Source organism: Biomphalaria glabrata, chromosome 1 (assembly GCF_947242115.1).
Source record: "Biomphalaria glabrata chromosome 1, xgBioGlab47.1, whole genome shotgun sequence".
Classification (NCBI taxonomy): domain Eukaryota; kingdom Metazoa; phylum Mollusca; class Gastropoda; family Planorbidae; genus Biomphalaria; species Biomphalaria glabrata.
In genome coordinates, this window is record NC_074711.1 from 90,125,469 (window position 1) to 90,140,913 (window position 15,445).

General features: G+C 35.3%; 2 long non-coding RNA genes across 4 annotated transcripts; one reads left to right on the forward strand and one right to left on the reverse strand.

Moving 5' to 3' along the window:
- Nucleotides 1–747: 747 nt before the first annotated feature.
- Nucleotides 748–8,875, reverse strand: LOC129924264 (uncharacterized). Of its 2 annotated transcripts, none has more exons than XR_008776282.1 (2): nt 8,707–8,875; nt 748–1,235 (listed from the first exon to the last, which is right to left on the reverse strand). It is a non-coding gene; the product is annotated as an uncharacterized LOC129924264 (long non-coding RNA). The 2 variants fall into 2 exon arrangements; XR_008776283.1 differs by lacking the exon at nt 8,707–8,875 and adding an exon at nt 5,809–5,843.
- Nucleotides 8,876–9,751: 876 nt separating this feature from the next.
- On the forward strand, nt 9,752–13,216 carry LOC129924263 (uncharacterized). 2 transcript variants are annotated; one of them, XR_008776281.1, is made up of 3 exons: nt 9,752–10,748; nt 11,571–11,878; nt 13,009–13,216. It is a non-coding gene; the product is annotated as an uncharacterized LOC129924263 (long non-coding RNA). The 2 variants fall into 2 exon arrangements; XR_008776280.1 differs by having other exon boundaries at nt 13,012–13,216.
- Nucleotides 13,217–15,445: the final 2,229 nt, after the last annotated feature.

Below are 15,445 nucleotides of genomic sequence, written 5' to 3' on the forward strand. Positions count from 1 at the left end.
TTGCACGATAAATAAGCAAAGTCCTGAAAAGCCTGCAGAATCTTGAAGCACACTTTAGTTAATAAGCAGGGTGTCATATGGCCTGCACAATGATCAACAGTTAGCAGTAATGACATACTTCAATGAACCAGTTCTACTTACGCCAAGATGACAATGTCTTTTTTAGTACTGTATTGTATATTATTTTACACCTTAATTGGTCACTGTAAAAAAAAAACTAAGTAAAATATTTTTAAAGCTATAGCGAGTATAATTTATTTTTTTAGAATCCAATGTAGATAGTTTGTTTTTTAGGTGTTATTATTAATAGTAGTAATAGTGTTATGAAATAAAAACTAAAGAATTATGTTAAGACATATTTTATATGGAAGCTCTTTAATAGCATTCAACAAATTACATAATCTACTAGTAGCAAATAATGGCCTACCATTATCTCTATTATAAAAAACAAAAATGATAAAAAATACCTTTTAATATTAATAGCATTGTAACTAACTAAAAAGCAATTAAACTAGTATTGACCATCACTGTATCCATAATAATAGTAATGGTCTGGTTGTACTTTTTGTTATGGCTGCTCTCATGCTATGATATTTTGAAGTGATACCCAGATGTAGTGCCATCCGGACACAATGTGTGATTGTTATCCTGGTCAGAGCTCATCATTGAATATTAGGAGCATTTTTGGCACAGAGCTTAAAAATATTTTTTTTCAATTTTGACCTTTACAATGTGTGATGCACACAGGTTCTTGTTGAAACAATGTGGACATGGAGATTATTGGACTCAACTGCATTGAGTTTACCATAGTGTGCATCTTCAAAATCGACACTAGCAGCTGGGAAAAGGTGGCACTGGATAGATCCACATGGAGAGACGAGCATAAAGGAAGGGTCTCGGATTGCAGATGCCATACACAACAGCAGCAGGAAGAAAGGTGACAATGCAATGGTGCCTGGTGATTACATGTGCTCAACCTGTGACTACAGCTGTGTATCAAGGATTTGCCTCTTTAGCCACACCAGAAGTTGCAACGGGAAAAGATCTTTTCTCGAGACGTAAAATGCCAGAGACATGAAATCTTCAGGCAGCATCTAGATCTAATTGATGTTGTCAGCATTAGAATATATGTAGTAAATTTAAAGGCTGTTAGGGTTATTTTTCTTTCAGCAGCACTTGCAGGTAGTATTATTGGAGTTTCAGAAGTTGTTGATCTAGTTGTATTCAAAACAGGGCTGCAATCAAGAAAAAGAAATACAAAATGTTAATAAAAGAAACCATTCATTTGTCTGAAAGTAAACTTCTAAATATAATGTTCTTAAAAAAAATTATAGAATCTAGATCTAACAAAAAAAGTTCAAGTCAGTTTTTAGTCAGTACATGAGTCATACTCTAGAAAATAGATCTAAGCCTAGAGTCGACTAAACACCTAATCTAGGCAAAAGACAGAGAGGAATGGAGAAAGACGTTCGATGAATCTTGCATGGTGCCCCAACGGTCCATTAGACTTACTGTAGTTCTTTAAAAACTATTGTTTATGCGTGAAGATAGTTGAAATTTTTAGAAGTCTATAGATTGCATTTTAAGAATTATGTTTTATAATAATAATCAAAATAGAAAAGTCTAGATTTAGAATTAATAAATAGAGATATAGAATCTAGATCTAGCAAGTAAAAATGTAGGATACTAAACAAAAAAAGTTCAAGTCAGTTTTAGTCAGTGCAACATGAGTCATACTCTAGAAAATAGATTTTAAAAAAGCCTAGATTCGACTAAACGCCTAATCTGGGCAAAAGTCAGAGAGGAATGGAGAAAGAAGGTCGACGAATCTTGCATGGTGCCCCAACGGTCAATTAGACTAAGTGATAGGTAAAGGTATAAAGATCTTATATTATGTTGCTTGATAACATTGACGTCAACAACATCACAGTTTCATAACTTATGATAATCTATGGATTCGTCTCTGTAATAGGTAGGCTACTATAGAAACTGTCTACGAACATAAATCATGATAGCAGCATACAAGGACTGTCGTTAACTACCAACCAACAATACAGACAATTAAAGATGCTGACAAACATGTTCAGGGATGGCTGCCTGGTCGTGAGGTTTGCGCGCTGGACTGTCGTTCGGATTTATCGACGGTCGAGGGTTCAAACCCTGCCCGCTCCCATCCCCCGTCGTCCTGCGGGAGGTCTGGACTAGGAAGTAAACTATCTTCAACTCTGAAGGAACATCCGAAACATATAAAACATTTTACAAACAGGGTAGTATCAGAATCCACAGTATTGAACCAACGATGAAATAAAAAAAAAAATAAAACAGTGAAACCCTATTGAAATAAATAACAGATTCCAACGTCTAAAAGTACAAAGACGAACGAATCCGTTCAAAGAGTATCGTACAATATAAAATACAACTCACCCTAAACAGGGGTCAAATAGTCCTAACAAGAATTAATAGGCTAAAATCCAAGGCAATTTGCTCAGGCTGGCCAGTAGTAAAAAAGACATGAATCATTCGGGACCACAAAAAAAAAAAGTACAACTTGTCTAACAATTACAATATGACGAAAATGCTCTCAAAATAAGAGCTGATAAATTACGTCACAACAAGACTATGCGACAAGGAAAAAAATACAACGAATGACGTCATCGCCTATTTGATTGTGTTCATTTTTACAAAAATACTCAACAACATTACTAACTGCGACAAGCTTAATTGGACAGTCTTAACTACATTGAATCACATATGTGTATGAGCTACTGTACGTAAGCGTTTATAGTGTATATTGTCTTCTCAAGTAGATCTGTAATGAAACTTGTAGAAGGTAGATATCTCCACAAAAGTCCTGCGTAGGACCTCCTGGCTCCACTAACACAAATCTTATCTGTAGGTTCTGCGCTAGCGTTTTAGTCAAGCATTCATACAAGAAGTTTTCGTGGAGCTGACTTTGGAAGCGACTCTGACCTTGTTATAATGACCTTCAACTTACACACACACACACACACACACAAAAGGTAACAAAAACAAGGATCTACGAGGATACAATTTACATTAAACTAATACATTGAAAGACCCCTGAATAAATTTGAGGCACAAATATAGGACGCTTTGCAGACCTCAATATGACGGACTCCAATGACCAGGGTGTCGACACACAAATCGATAAGCTTAAATATAGCTGGACGCCGTAAATGAATTCTGCTATATGGGATCCACAATTAAAGATGACCTGTCTCTAGAAGAGGAGATTAAAAAAAAACGCACAGGAAAGGCTGCTTCGACCTTCGCTAGACTCAGACCAAGACTTTGGGAAAACAATAAGCTAACTACGGTGACCAAAATGGAAGTCTACAAGGCATGCGTTATGAGTACACTGCTATATGGCAGTGAATCATGGACCACCTACGCAAAGCAAGAGAGAAAACTGAACTCCTTCCATTTGAGATGTCTCCGTAGGATCTTGAATGTTACATGGAAAGAAGAAGTGTGCAATACTGAGATCCTTGCGTGATCAGGTATTCGCAGCATCTTTACAGCCCTCAGACAACGCAGTTTGCGCTGGCTTGGACATGTTCGCCGGATGGAGGACATGCGCATCTCGAAAGTCATCCTGTATGGTCAACTCGCGACTGGCACAAGAAAAACTGGTCGCCCCCACCTCCGTTACATAGATGTAATAAAACGTGACCTCAAATCAGTGAACATCAATACTGACAATTGGGAAGACATAGCTCTGGACCGCAACAGATGGAGAGAGAGACAGTGACCAAGAAAGCTATGGACAGTGAAAGTACATGGGTCTCAGCTCAGGGAGAAAAACCTACAATCCGAAAAACGGCCAGCTCCTCTACCACCGAAGTAAAAGGCACCTTAACCTGCGCTATCTGTGGACGGAAGTGTCTCTCCAAAATAGGGCTCCACAGCCACATGAGGAAGTGTGCTCTGAGATGAATCATAGTCGTTCTACGACTGAAGGAGGCCAATGAATGAAAATATAGAAAATAGAATAATAAATACAGATAGGCTACAGCTCTGAGGCTATTAGAAAAGTTCCACCAGTCCAAAAACAAAACAAAAAAAAAACAACAACTGGGGTAACAAAAGATACTCCAACAAGCGATAACAGCTTGAAAAATTGTATGCCTACAACTCAAAATATGCCCTCGAATACAAAAGTGTCCTTTTGATAAAGAACGAAATTAAAAAAAAAAAAAAAGCGAAGCAGCGAATAGAAAAACAAAATGTCACGAAATTTAGGAGGGACTGAACAAAAACAACAGTAAAAAAAAAAAAAAAAGCTTAGCGTACCAGCTGTAAAGGACCTCACACCCTCGAATAATTGTAAAACTAAAATAATACAGGCATATCGGCCAAAATTAAAACTGGCCAGTTCAGGTGTGTGGTCATTACTCGATCACTTGTAACTAAAATTGTTTATTCTACTTTGGCCGGCCACTTCGCAAAATGCCGGGTATTCCCTGGCCAATGCCCAATATGTGGATTCAAGTCTGTTAAGTAAGCGTACGGTTGCTGTAACGATAATTTTCAGCTTGCTGCTTTTTCAAGAAAATGCCCTGCCTTCGTCACATCTGTGTGTGTGTGTGTGTTGTTGTTTTTTACTGCAGTTTTATTGTTAGTATTATTCCTCGGCTCGTGCGAAGCAGAACGTTTTGACACCGGGCATTTTGGTGCTCAATGTATTAGAATCATTATACATTTTCATTTATTATGTCTTTTAAAAAATGATCCTTTTCAATGTTTTGTATGTTTTCGGACGCCTCCAAGCGAGAGTGTGGCGGAAATGGAATAAATCGCCCTGGCTGTCTACAAAGATCAGTGTCTACCAAGAAGTGGTTCTCCCTACCCTTCTATAAAGATCGGAGAAATGGGTACTATACAGAAAGCAGATACTTCTTGAACGCTTTTCCCAATGACGTCTGCGCTCCTCCAGGAACATACGCTGGCAAGAGCCGCAAGACCGCATCACAAGCAGCGATGTTCTTGTGAATGCGATATGGACATGATAGAGGGATTGCTTATAATAGTTTGATAGCGACGTTGGGCAGGGCATGTATATCGTACGGGGGACGACCGTATGCCAAAGGCAATCTTTTGGTAAGACGAAAGATGGTTGGAGTCTTTGGAGCAAGTATACAGCCATGCTTCACGCCATTCTTTACAGAGAAATAAGCTGATATGTCACCATTGTATCTGATTTGTTTCTTTTGAGACTCATGCTGTTGGTTCAAAATAGTAACTTGGAAGGCATCCGATCCAAGATAGTATCCTACACACGCCATCGCGTACTCACTATGTGTCAGATGTTTTGGTAGTAGATTCTAGTAGTAGTAGTTTTTTTGGTAGTAGATTCTATATTTATAGTAAATTTACAATAAAGGTCATTCATGCGAGAGATACCAAACATTGTATTGGCCGGGTTTCTTAATGTGTTAGCTTGATTTTTACATGAATTGTTTCAGACACGGGAAAAAAGTTTGACCTATTTTTAGTGAAAGCAGACGTGTTATTGCAGTTCATGCGCGCACATATTTCTTTTCGATCATTTACTTTTTTTTATAGAAATGTGCTTCAGTGAAGTTCAGATATTGGAATAATTAGATTCTTCAACAGATTGGATTATTATAATCATACGGGTATTACAGGCAAAGTTTGGATTATTTATTACGCAAAGGTAAGATTCTTTTTCTTAGAAGCTAAAAAAGAAATGACATGAACATCCAACTTCATGAAAAGATCTATTAAAAAATGTAGGCCTAAGTCAATATAAAAAAGACAACTTACAAATAATGAAAAAATAATAATACTGTATAAATGTCCCTGTCTCTCTTTCTATGTATAGGCCTATATAGAGCAATATATATACAGATCTATATACGCAGGGCTTTTTTGTGACGGAAGGCATCGATACGGCGTACCGGCACCTTTTTGAATGTGGGGAAACAATTATTACTTTTCTTGTATTTTAACGTATATTATTAATTTATTAGTAGTTAAAAGTTAGGCAATCAATCACTCAGTGAAATGCTTATTGTTCTATTATAGTACATTATTGACACGAGACATAAATTCGAAAATTATTTGCATTACAAAGAGAGCAAAAGATTCCAAACAGATGCATATATTCTACTATTCGCATACTATGAATAACAGCACAATAAACCACTTTTTTTTAAAGGCAAAACAAATCAAAGTCGATTAAAACTATTTTGTCATCTCAAAAAATTGAGAAACTATTTTAAGCTTACTTTATTTATGTATCATCATTTGTAACTGTAAGTGTTCTTACATAGCTTATATCAATTCACCCTATCTTAATGTTTTCATGAGTTGATTGCTGAAACCTAACCCTTCCTGCCATAAATAGGCCTACTGCCAGTGGAAGTGTATTTTCAATGTACATTGACAATCAGTGAGCAAAGGCTTAATCTAAGCCTGAAACATAAAAATAGTGATATTTCTCAAATACAACATAAGCCCTGATTGATAAACTGACAGTAGACTATAATTAGCTACTTTTTTTCAATAGTCAACCCTTTTACTGCTTCGATCCTATGTGTAATTTGACTGCAGCAATTTGAATATTTCGGGTTTGATATAGTTAGTGTGTTGTTGTTTTTTTGTTTTGTTTTATCATTGTATGTGTGAAGTTTCAAGTTTTTTAACAAATAAATTGCATTGAACCCAATTACTTAGTTTTGCTATAGCTTAATTTCATAAAATCCAACTAAACTTGAAACCGAACTTTAGATCCGACCGAACCGAACATTAAATCGAATATCAGCATGTCAAAAAAATTGGGGCATCTCGATTCTTTATTCGTGGTTTTCATTCTGTGGTAATTATACGTTTCCAAAAGATTCAAAAGGGACTAATCAGCTTTTTAAGTTTCGGAAATTTTCTCTCCCGCCTTGTGTCCTTGACATCAAATGTGACACAGTCAACTTCTATCTGCATTGTGGGCAGTCTTCTTAGCCACTCGGGTGGAACCATGCTCTTAATTTAAGCATGTGTGGGTTGACCCGACGTTTTTGATTCGCAGAGAAATTGTGTCTATTTTAAGGAACTATACAAAAACATTAAACGATAATATGAAACACAACAAAGTGCGTTTATATAAGTGCTTGCTAGCAGTAGTGGAGGAAATGTTGCTTGAAAGAAGAATGCAGTTAAAACAATGACAAGGCGAGTGTAAAAAAAAATTATTAAAAGTGGGGTTGGTGAATCTTGTAAAGCAACTCCGCTAAATTCTTGGTATTTGTTCGCGGTCTTTGTCAGGATTCTTTATTAATAAATCGGCTCGCAATCCCTCCCACAAAATATTTAGAGGTTTTAAGTAATTAATTAGCACCAAACTATACTTTGTTACTAACAGGAGAATCTTTGTTTTTATAGTTTCAACTTAAACAGATATATTATAGATAGGCCTAAACATTTGACAGATGGTTCGAAAGCGTTGGCCTATAGATCCTATAGTTTGCCGTATTGATATCTAGATTTATTGATCTACACAGACAGTTATATGCTCAGAGCATTCGGGTAATCAGCCCTATGGAAAAAATGTAACACTTTCATCCACATCCCTCCCTCTCTGCTCTAAACTGAACACTAAAAGTTGGACAGTAGACCATAAGTGTGTTGGATTGGTCAGATAGGCCTAGCGTGTATAGTCGATGTCTCGATACGTTGACTAGTTGCTATAAATGATGAAAAGACTGCCTTGTATTGAGTAGCGAACAAATAACATTTGTCAAGGAAAAATCTAGATCTGGATGTAATAAAACGGTTGCCTGAGCTAGCCAGGAAAACCAGTGACTTGGCAGAATTTAGGTCATTGGTTAATATGCATGACTTAATGCATGATGTGTATGACGTAATCATCTTCTTTTTTTTTTTTTGAAGTAACGTCTGTATTATATAAAATAAGATAAAACGGGACCTCAAAACAGTGAAAATTGATACTGGGAAGACATAGCCCTAGAACGCACTACGTGGAGAGAGATGGTGACCAAGAAATGTATGGACAGTGAAAAATCATGGACCTCAGCTCTGGAAAAAAAAGCGTGCTATACGAAAATGTCCGGCTCATCTAGATAGACCAACAAAGCGAAATATGCCACCTTAACTTGCGTAAAATGTGGACTGGAGTGTCTCTCCACAATAGGGCTCCACAGTTATATACATTAAAAAGTGTTCTGCGAGAATAACCTTAGTCGTTGTACGACTGAAGGAGGCCAACACTTTTACACAGGTCAAATGTGTCTTACCCCGCCCTATTTTTGACAAAATGGATCTAGCGTGCAGCAGTTACGTGTGTGTAGAATTTTTGTAAATTTAACATCTACTAGTGACTATTCTAATATAAGCTATCAGTAATACCGCGCTAAGATAATTATTTATTCTTAAACTGTATAATTATTACTGATTTTAAAAATAAAATTCGAATAAAAAAAAACTTTGTGTCCTTGAAAAAAAAATGACCACGCATTTCCCCTTTGTTAGCACCTCCTACCAGCACAGCTCTCTCTCTCTCTCTCTCTCTCAATACATATATATTGCCATAAAGCGCAATGTGTTGCAAAGACACTCCTTTGAAACAGATAATAATGTCATTACAAATGGATAAAATAATACACTCAAACACAAACTCTATTATTCTGTTTACACCCCCTTTCTCCTTACACAATTCCACTTTCCAACATTCACACATTTTCAGTGTAAAGTAACAAATCTCAAGACTCAATCCACGCACAGCCATCAGACCAAGTCAAGACACACTAGAAAAAGTTCAGTGAAAGCGCAACACACAGGTATAAACCAGGCCATCTACACAGCCCCAAAACATTGCTCTAGTTTTATTGACAACAATGATATGCTAGTGGGAGGAGCCAATTATTGATCGACAAAGTAGCTAAGGTCAAGCCGTTAATGAGGTCACAAACACTAAGCATGCTGGTACGTTGATGCTTTTTGTATGTGTGTGCGACAGACACTGAGCGTGCTCGAAGATACGTTTTTTTTTTTTTTTTGGTCATCCAGGTGGCTTGGAGAAGGCGGAATATATCTAGATTTAGATGTATATGTAACACAGTTCACAAGCTATCATAGCTTTTTAGCCCCCCCCCCCCCCCTCCGGAAAAATATTCAGTACTGACTTTGGGGCCTTATTCTTTTGTCAGACACTGACTGTGTTTAATATATATAGACTATATAGATTATAGATACTTAGAGTAAGATAGAGCAGCCCATGTTTTGTTTTTAGGTCAACCAGGTAAACTGATGTGTCCTCGAATGCCTAGGCCTAGGGGATGGCGGGAATATCTAGATCTAAATACTTAATATAGACTATAATCTATACGTAGATCTAGATTAGATATATAGTCTATTTATAGTAGTCTAGATACTATAATACTAGATTTAGATATGTTCTTAGAATCTAGATCCAGAGCCAAATGCTACATTTAATTATTTTTAATCTAGATCTAGATGTATTGTATGTCTAAATCTAGAGCTAAATCATCCCTTTTGGGTGTCGAATGACTATTTGCGAGGGGTCGCCTAAGATAATTTTTTTTTTGGGTGGGGGGCTATTTTCATCGGAAGTTGTTTTTTTTTTTTTTTAAATATATTTCTGTGTCTCTAACGCAGCGGTTCTCAACCTTTTAAGTTCGGCGACCCCTTTTTACCATACCCCACTCTGCCGCGACCCCCCCCCCACACACACACACACACACATACAGCAATAGAAGAGTAGACAATAACAATCCATATTTTCGATGGTCTTAGGCGACCCCTGGCAAATGGTCAATCGACCCCCAAGGGGGTGGCGACCCACAGGTTGAGAACCCCTGCTCTAACGTGTTGTAACAAGCATATGTGTTCTATAGTCGAAATACATTTATACTTTTAGATGACGTAGGTTTGGAAAATCATTCAGATTATATTATTACTGGACAAATTATGAAACGATCGTCAAGTATCAATAAAATAAAAAGTGGGAGTAATACTAATAGAGATAGATCTAAGAACACTGACAAATAGCCAGGAGATACGAATGACACTTAAGTGAATGTATCATCAATGAAAGTAGACGTGATTTTTATTGGTAGTTACTTCTTTCTTTTCACTTTTATAATTGTTATTTGAAAATATTTGTTGCGGACCACATCTTCGTTGTTGCAGTATACTTTTTCAACAACCGAAATTACTGTCGATTAATTGCATCGTAACGCCATTGCGGAATGAAATATTTCTATGGAGATGATCTAATCAGGTAAATCACATTTACCTCAGCCAATGAACGAAAAAGATTGTATGGTTGGGGTCGCCGTCTAGTTTAAAATTGGATTAGGGGGTCGAGGAGCTGAAAAGGTTGAGAACCGCTGGTCTAGTCTATATAGAATTATAGATCTAGATTCTAGATCTAGCTCTTTATCTCCCAAGCGACGATAATAGCGTCGGTCATTTTTGTAAAAGCCGATTAAGCGTCAACATTGTCGTCGGTGCAGTTAAACATCTTTGTTTCGTTCCTATTCTTGGTTAATAATTTTAGATGCTTATATTCTAAATCTACGTGATTTCCGCTTGCAGAAGAGTTCACGGTTTACTTCCTTCAACGTGGGTTTAATATTACAGAAAGTCGTCTTTTTTTTTGTTGTTGTTTATGTTTGGAAATGGGTCGATCCTCTAAAACTTGTAGATCTAAATTATATTCAGATCAACATGTAAAAGACCTTATTGATTCAGATAACAGTGATTTGTTTTAACTGTTCATTGTGATAGTTTTACTAGTTTTCTTAGTTTTAGTGTCAGTCACTCAGTGTTACTAATGACTCTTAATGAGTAATAGTTAATTATACTTAAATTAATAGTCTAATAACTGGTGACTGGTCTAATACTTATACTTATACTACTAACTTAGTCTAAGTAACTAGTAGTACTGTTAGATCTAGATTATTCTAGATCTAGATTTTAGATCTGAATCTGATAGTTCATAAGCTGATGAACCTGCCACGACCCTCCTAAAAACTAGACGTATTAGTATTAGCCTTACTGGCCTTAGCCCTTAGCGCAAAGACCGCAAAGAATACATCTAGATTTCTAGATTCTGGCCTGTTTCAACAAATTTGAAAAATGCAGAGATACGTACTAAAACAGAAAGCAATTTTACATACAGTAACATATATTCCTTCCAATAAGATTATAAGTCTAGATTAGTCTAGATCTACTAATCTACTTCAGCCAATGTGGTATATAGAGGTGTCAACATGAGCTTACTCGATTCTGAGTCAACTGAGCTTTACTCTACTAGATCTGATAATCTTGTTGATGCAATAAAGAGTTATACAGTCTACATAATAAAAATAAACACTCCAGTACGCAGGGCATCCATTTTCACAAAATGGAAACCAGTTTCTAACTATGAAATTGATACATTTCTGGCCACGACTACAATGATGGGATTAGACTTGTCGTTACGTCCCACACATCCATATGGATTAATTTTATTGCCACAGTTAAAACATGGAAGTTGTTTTTTTGTTCAGGCAAATATTATATAAATAGCAATGAATTACTTTTTGAAAGATATCATGTCAGTCATGTGCAGTGTAATTATTTTCTTACTGAAACTTAATGTTGCAAGTTGTTTGTTTTTTTCTCATAAATTTTCTATGGTGGTGACCTTGGATAATGTGCTCCAGTTTTGTACTCCATGAGTTTTTTATTGTTTTAGTGGTTCAATTTCATGAAAATATGAATAAGGCTAAGGATTATAAAACAATAGCATTTAATTCAGTTTGGAATAGAAATGATCTTCTTATGTGACTTGGATTAAATTTTTTGTCGTCCAATGGTGAGTTTTCAGATTTTTATTTTTACTTTTCATAAAGCAAAAAAAAAACAATAACACTTTAATTTATGCACTTGATTTTGTAATATCTAAAAAGAACATTCATTTTCCTTTAATTCAATATCAAAAACATTTCATTATTCTATGAGTGTAAATAAAAACGTTATGCCATTATAATTAGAACATGTTAGTGCTCTACAATCGGATTAAATTAATAATTCCGTCAGAACGTGGAAAATAATTACGGAGATAAAGAGCTAGATCTACCATCTAGATCTAGATTCTAGATTGACTAGATCTATAGTCTATAGTCTAGATCTAACAGTAAACTAACCTGTTTTTAAGAAAGGAAAAAGGATTTTTTTAAATACGTTAAAATCATAGCATGATATGATAGTAAAGGCTACTAGATCTATAGAATGAGATCTAAGATCTAGAATAATCTAGATTTAGACCTTAGTCTTAGTAATTATTAGTAATTACATCTACATCAAATTCTTTAAATTCTAGAATATTCTACACCTAAAATAATTTTACTGTTATAAGTTATAGATCTATATTCTAGATCTAATCTAACCATAGAATAGATTACTAAAAAAAAAGACCACACTAAATACAGCTCAAATAATTCATATATAGCATTTTTTAAACAAGAGTGTTACAAGAGCAACTCATTTACCTCTATTCTGCTATTTAAAAATTTGCATTATAATTAGTTAACAATCTCTACATTTTTATTCTGTTTGGGCTTCGTTGTTTTTACATTCTATATCTTGAATACACATACATCAGCATGTATCATCAAAGAGTTAAATAAATACTTAGACTTTTTCAAGAACATTTTTCAAACTAGAACCTTGTTGATCATAGATCTAGATCCATTACTATTCTCTGGGCTACTCTTTTTTAATGTAGCCATGTCTGTGTCTGTATCACCAAACTAGAATTTGATATATTCTGACTAGATTTATGCATGCCATATGCTTATCTGTATGTATAAACAAAAAATATATTATTTTAAAATATTTACACTGTCTTCTTTCTTTTAAAATTTGATTATACTTGTGATAATGACATAACAGTGCATGCTATATCAAACATGATTATAGACTTTCTATATGGATTTTGCTCAGCAGATAGACTTACAATATCAGGCTTTAAGCACCTAGCTGGATAAAAGAAGTAACAGAAATGGGCCTGTCTTTCTAAAATGAGTTTAGAGAGAAAATTATTTTATCATCAACTATATACCAGCTAGATCAAACTTTTTTTGTCATTAGACCAAAGATGGCCCACATTTAATTATTTATAAGAAGTAAGAATGATTGTCACATTTTCTTAAACGCAACAAAAAAAAAAAAAAAAAAAAAATTTAAATAAAATACCACTACAATTTTAAAACTATACACATCCATCAAAGACTTAACAGTTTATCAATATTCAATAATTTCCAAATTTATCAATATTCAAAAATTTCAAAATTTTAGATTGTTGATATTTATGTGTTGTTTTTTTTTTCAGTATAAAACACAATAAATTGAATTTTTAAAAACTTCTTTTACAGATGAAAGATGTCTTAAGGACAATTTATTTTTCAAACCTGAAACCTAAAAACCAAAATATAAATACTCGGAATCAGGTAATTGTAATGTATAATCAAAATAAAGTATGTTTTGAAGTTATGTCCTATTCAATTTATTTGGTGCATATGTCAATGTGTATTAGCAGATTGGAAACTTGAACTAAATTATGGACCGGTTTCCTTTTTCACCAGTAGTGACTTTCCTTTTATACACCATATCTGTGATCCAACCTTCAAAAGTAGCATCTTAGTCTTCATACAAGTATTACTTCAGTCAGTACACACACATTGTCCTTAACACAGATCAACATATTTTAATGTAAAATACAAATATTCCAAATTGCTTTCTCATCAGTAAGTTAGAAAAATATTCTACTAACATTTTGTAAAGGGATTAGATTAGGATAAGGTACTGTTATAGTCAATAGTTTTTGGCACATCAACATTTTATATAGATTGTAGAAATGATGCAGGGCTTAGAAAGGCTAAAACTGATCAAGTTTATATTCCTGTGTAAGATGCAAAGGCTAAAACTGATCAAGTTTATATTCCTGTGTAAGATGCGTGTCATAGAGAGGGATGTAATCTAATAGAATTGAAGTTGTTATAACAAATTAGAATAAATCCATTCTAATCTGACTTCAGAATCCTATGCAACTTGAGCAAAGATTTAACATAGTAAAAGTAGATCTGAATAAGACTGATTTGGTTGTGTTTATCAGGGTGAGAAAGTTTTTAGTTCATAATTATCAGCTTGCAAATTCTTCATAGGGTAAAAAAAAAAATACTTGGGTGGACACAGATCTTGAAAACTGCTTTAACAATTTTCTTACAAATTTGACCATTTAAGTATAACTTGGGGAAAAGAATAACCAGCTAATTGGCGCACTTGAAAACTCTGGTTTGACCTTTATATTTTTCAAAATATAAATATCTTACAATTAAATTTGGTCTGGAGGTCTAGATAATCTATATCCTGAATACACATACATCAGCAAAGTATTCCTGCATATCTTCATGTTTGTTTGTAAAATGTTTTACATGTTTCGGATGTTCCTTCAGAGTTGAAGATAATTACTTCCTAGTCCAAACCTCCCGCAGGACGACGGCAGATGGGAGTGGGCAGGGTTTGAACCTGAGACCATCAATAAGTCTGAACGACAGTCCAGCGTGCAAACCGCATGACCAGGCAGCCATCCATCAAAGAGTTCAATTAATAGAATATTTTGCAAACTAGAACCTTGTAGATCATAGATCTAGATCTATTAAATGCTAGTCTAGGTTACTCTTTTTTAATTTTGCCATGTCTGTCTGTATCACCAAACTTGAATTTTATATATTCTGACTAGATTTCCTGTGGCATTTTACGTCTAGAGAGACGATCTTTTCCCTTTGCAACTTCCTGTGTGACTAAAGAGGCCAATCCTTGATACACACCTGTGATCGCTGGTCGGGCATATGTAATCACCATGCGCTGTTGCATTTTCACCCTTCTTTCTGCTTCTGTTGTGTATGACATCTGCAACCTGTGACCCTTCCTTTATGCTCTCTCCATGTGGATCTATCCAGTGCCACCTCTTCCCAGCTGCTAGTGTCGATTTTGAAGAGCTTCATGTCGCGTTTGCATACATCCGTATAATGTAAAACTGGGTGACCAGTGGCTCTCCTGCCTTCTATTAGATCACCATACAGAATGTCCTGTGGAAGTCGACCTACTGGCATTCTACGAACATAGCCAAGCCAGCCAAGGCGTTTGCTGCTGATAACAGAGCGGATGTCCTGGCACCCTGCTCTTTGTAGCACTTTTTCATTGGTTATCTTATCTTGCCACCTTATTTTAAAGATGTACCTTAGACCATGAGTAGGTTGACCATGTTTCACTTCCATACAGCAAGGTGCTCAACACACAGGTCCGGTAGATTAGGGCTTTAAAAAAAATTGTTGTTTATTATTAAATCTCCTGTATGTGCCATGGAAGGTAATTTTTT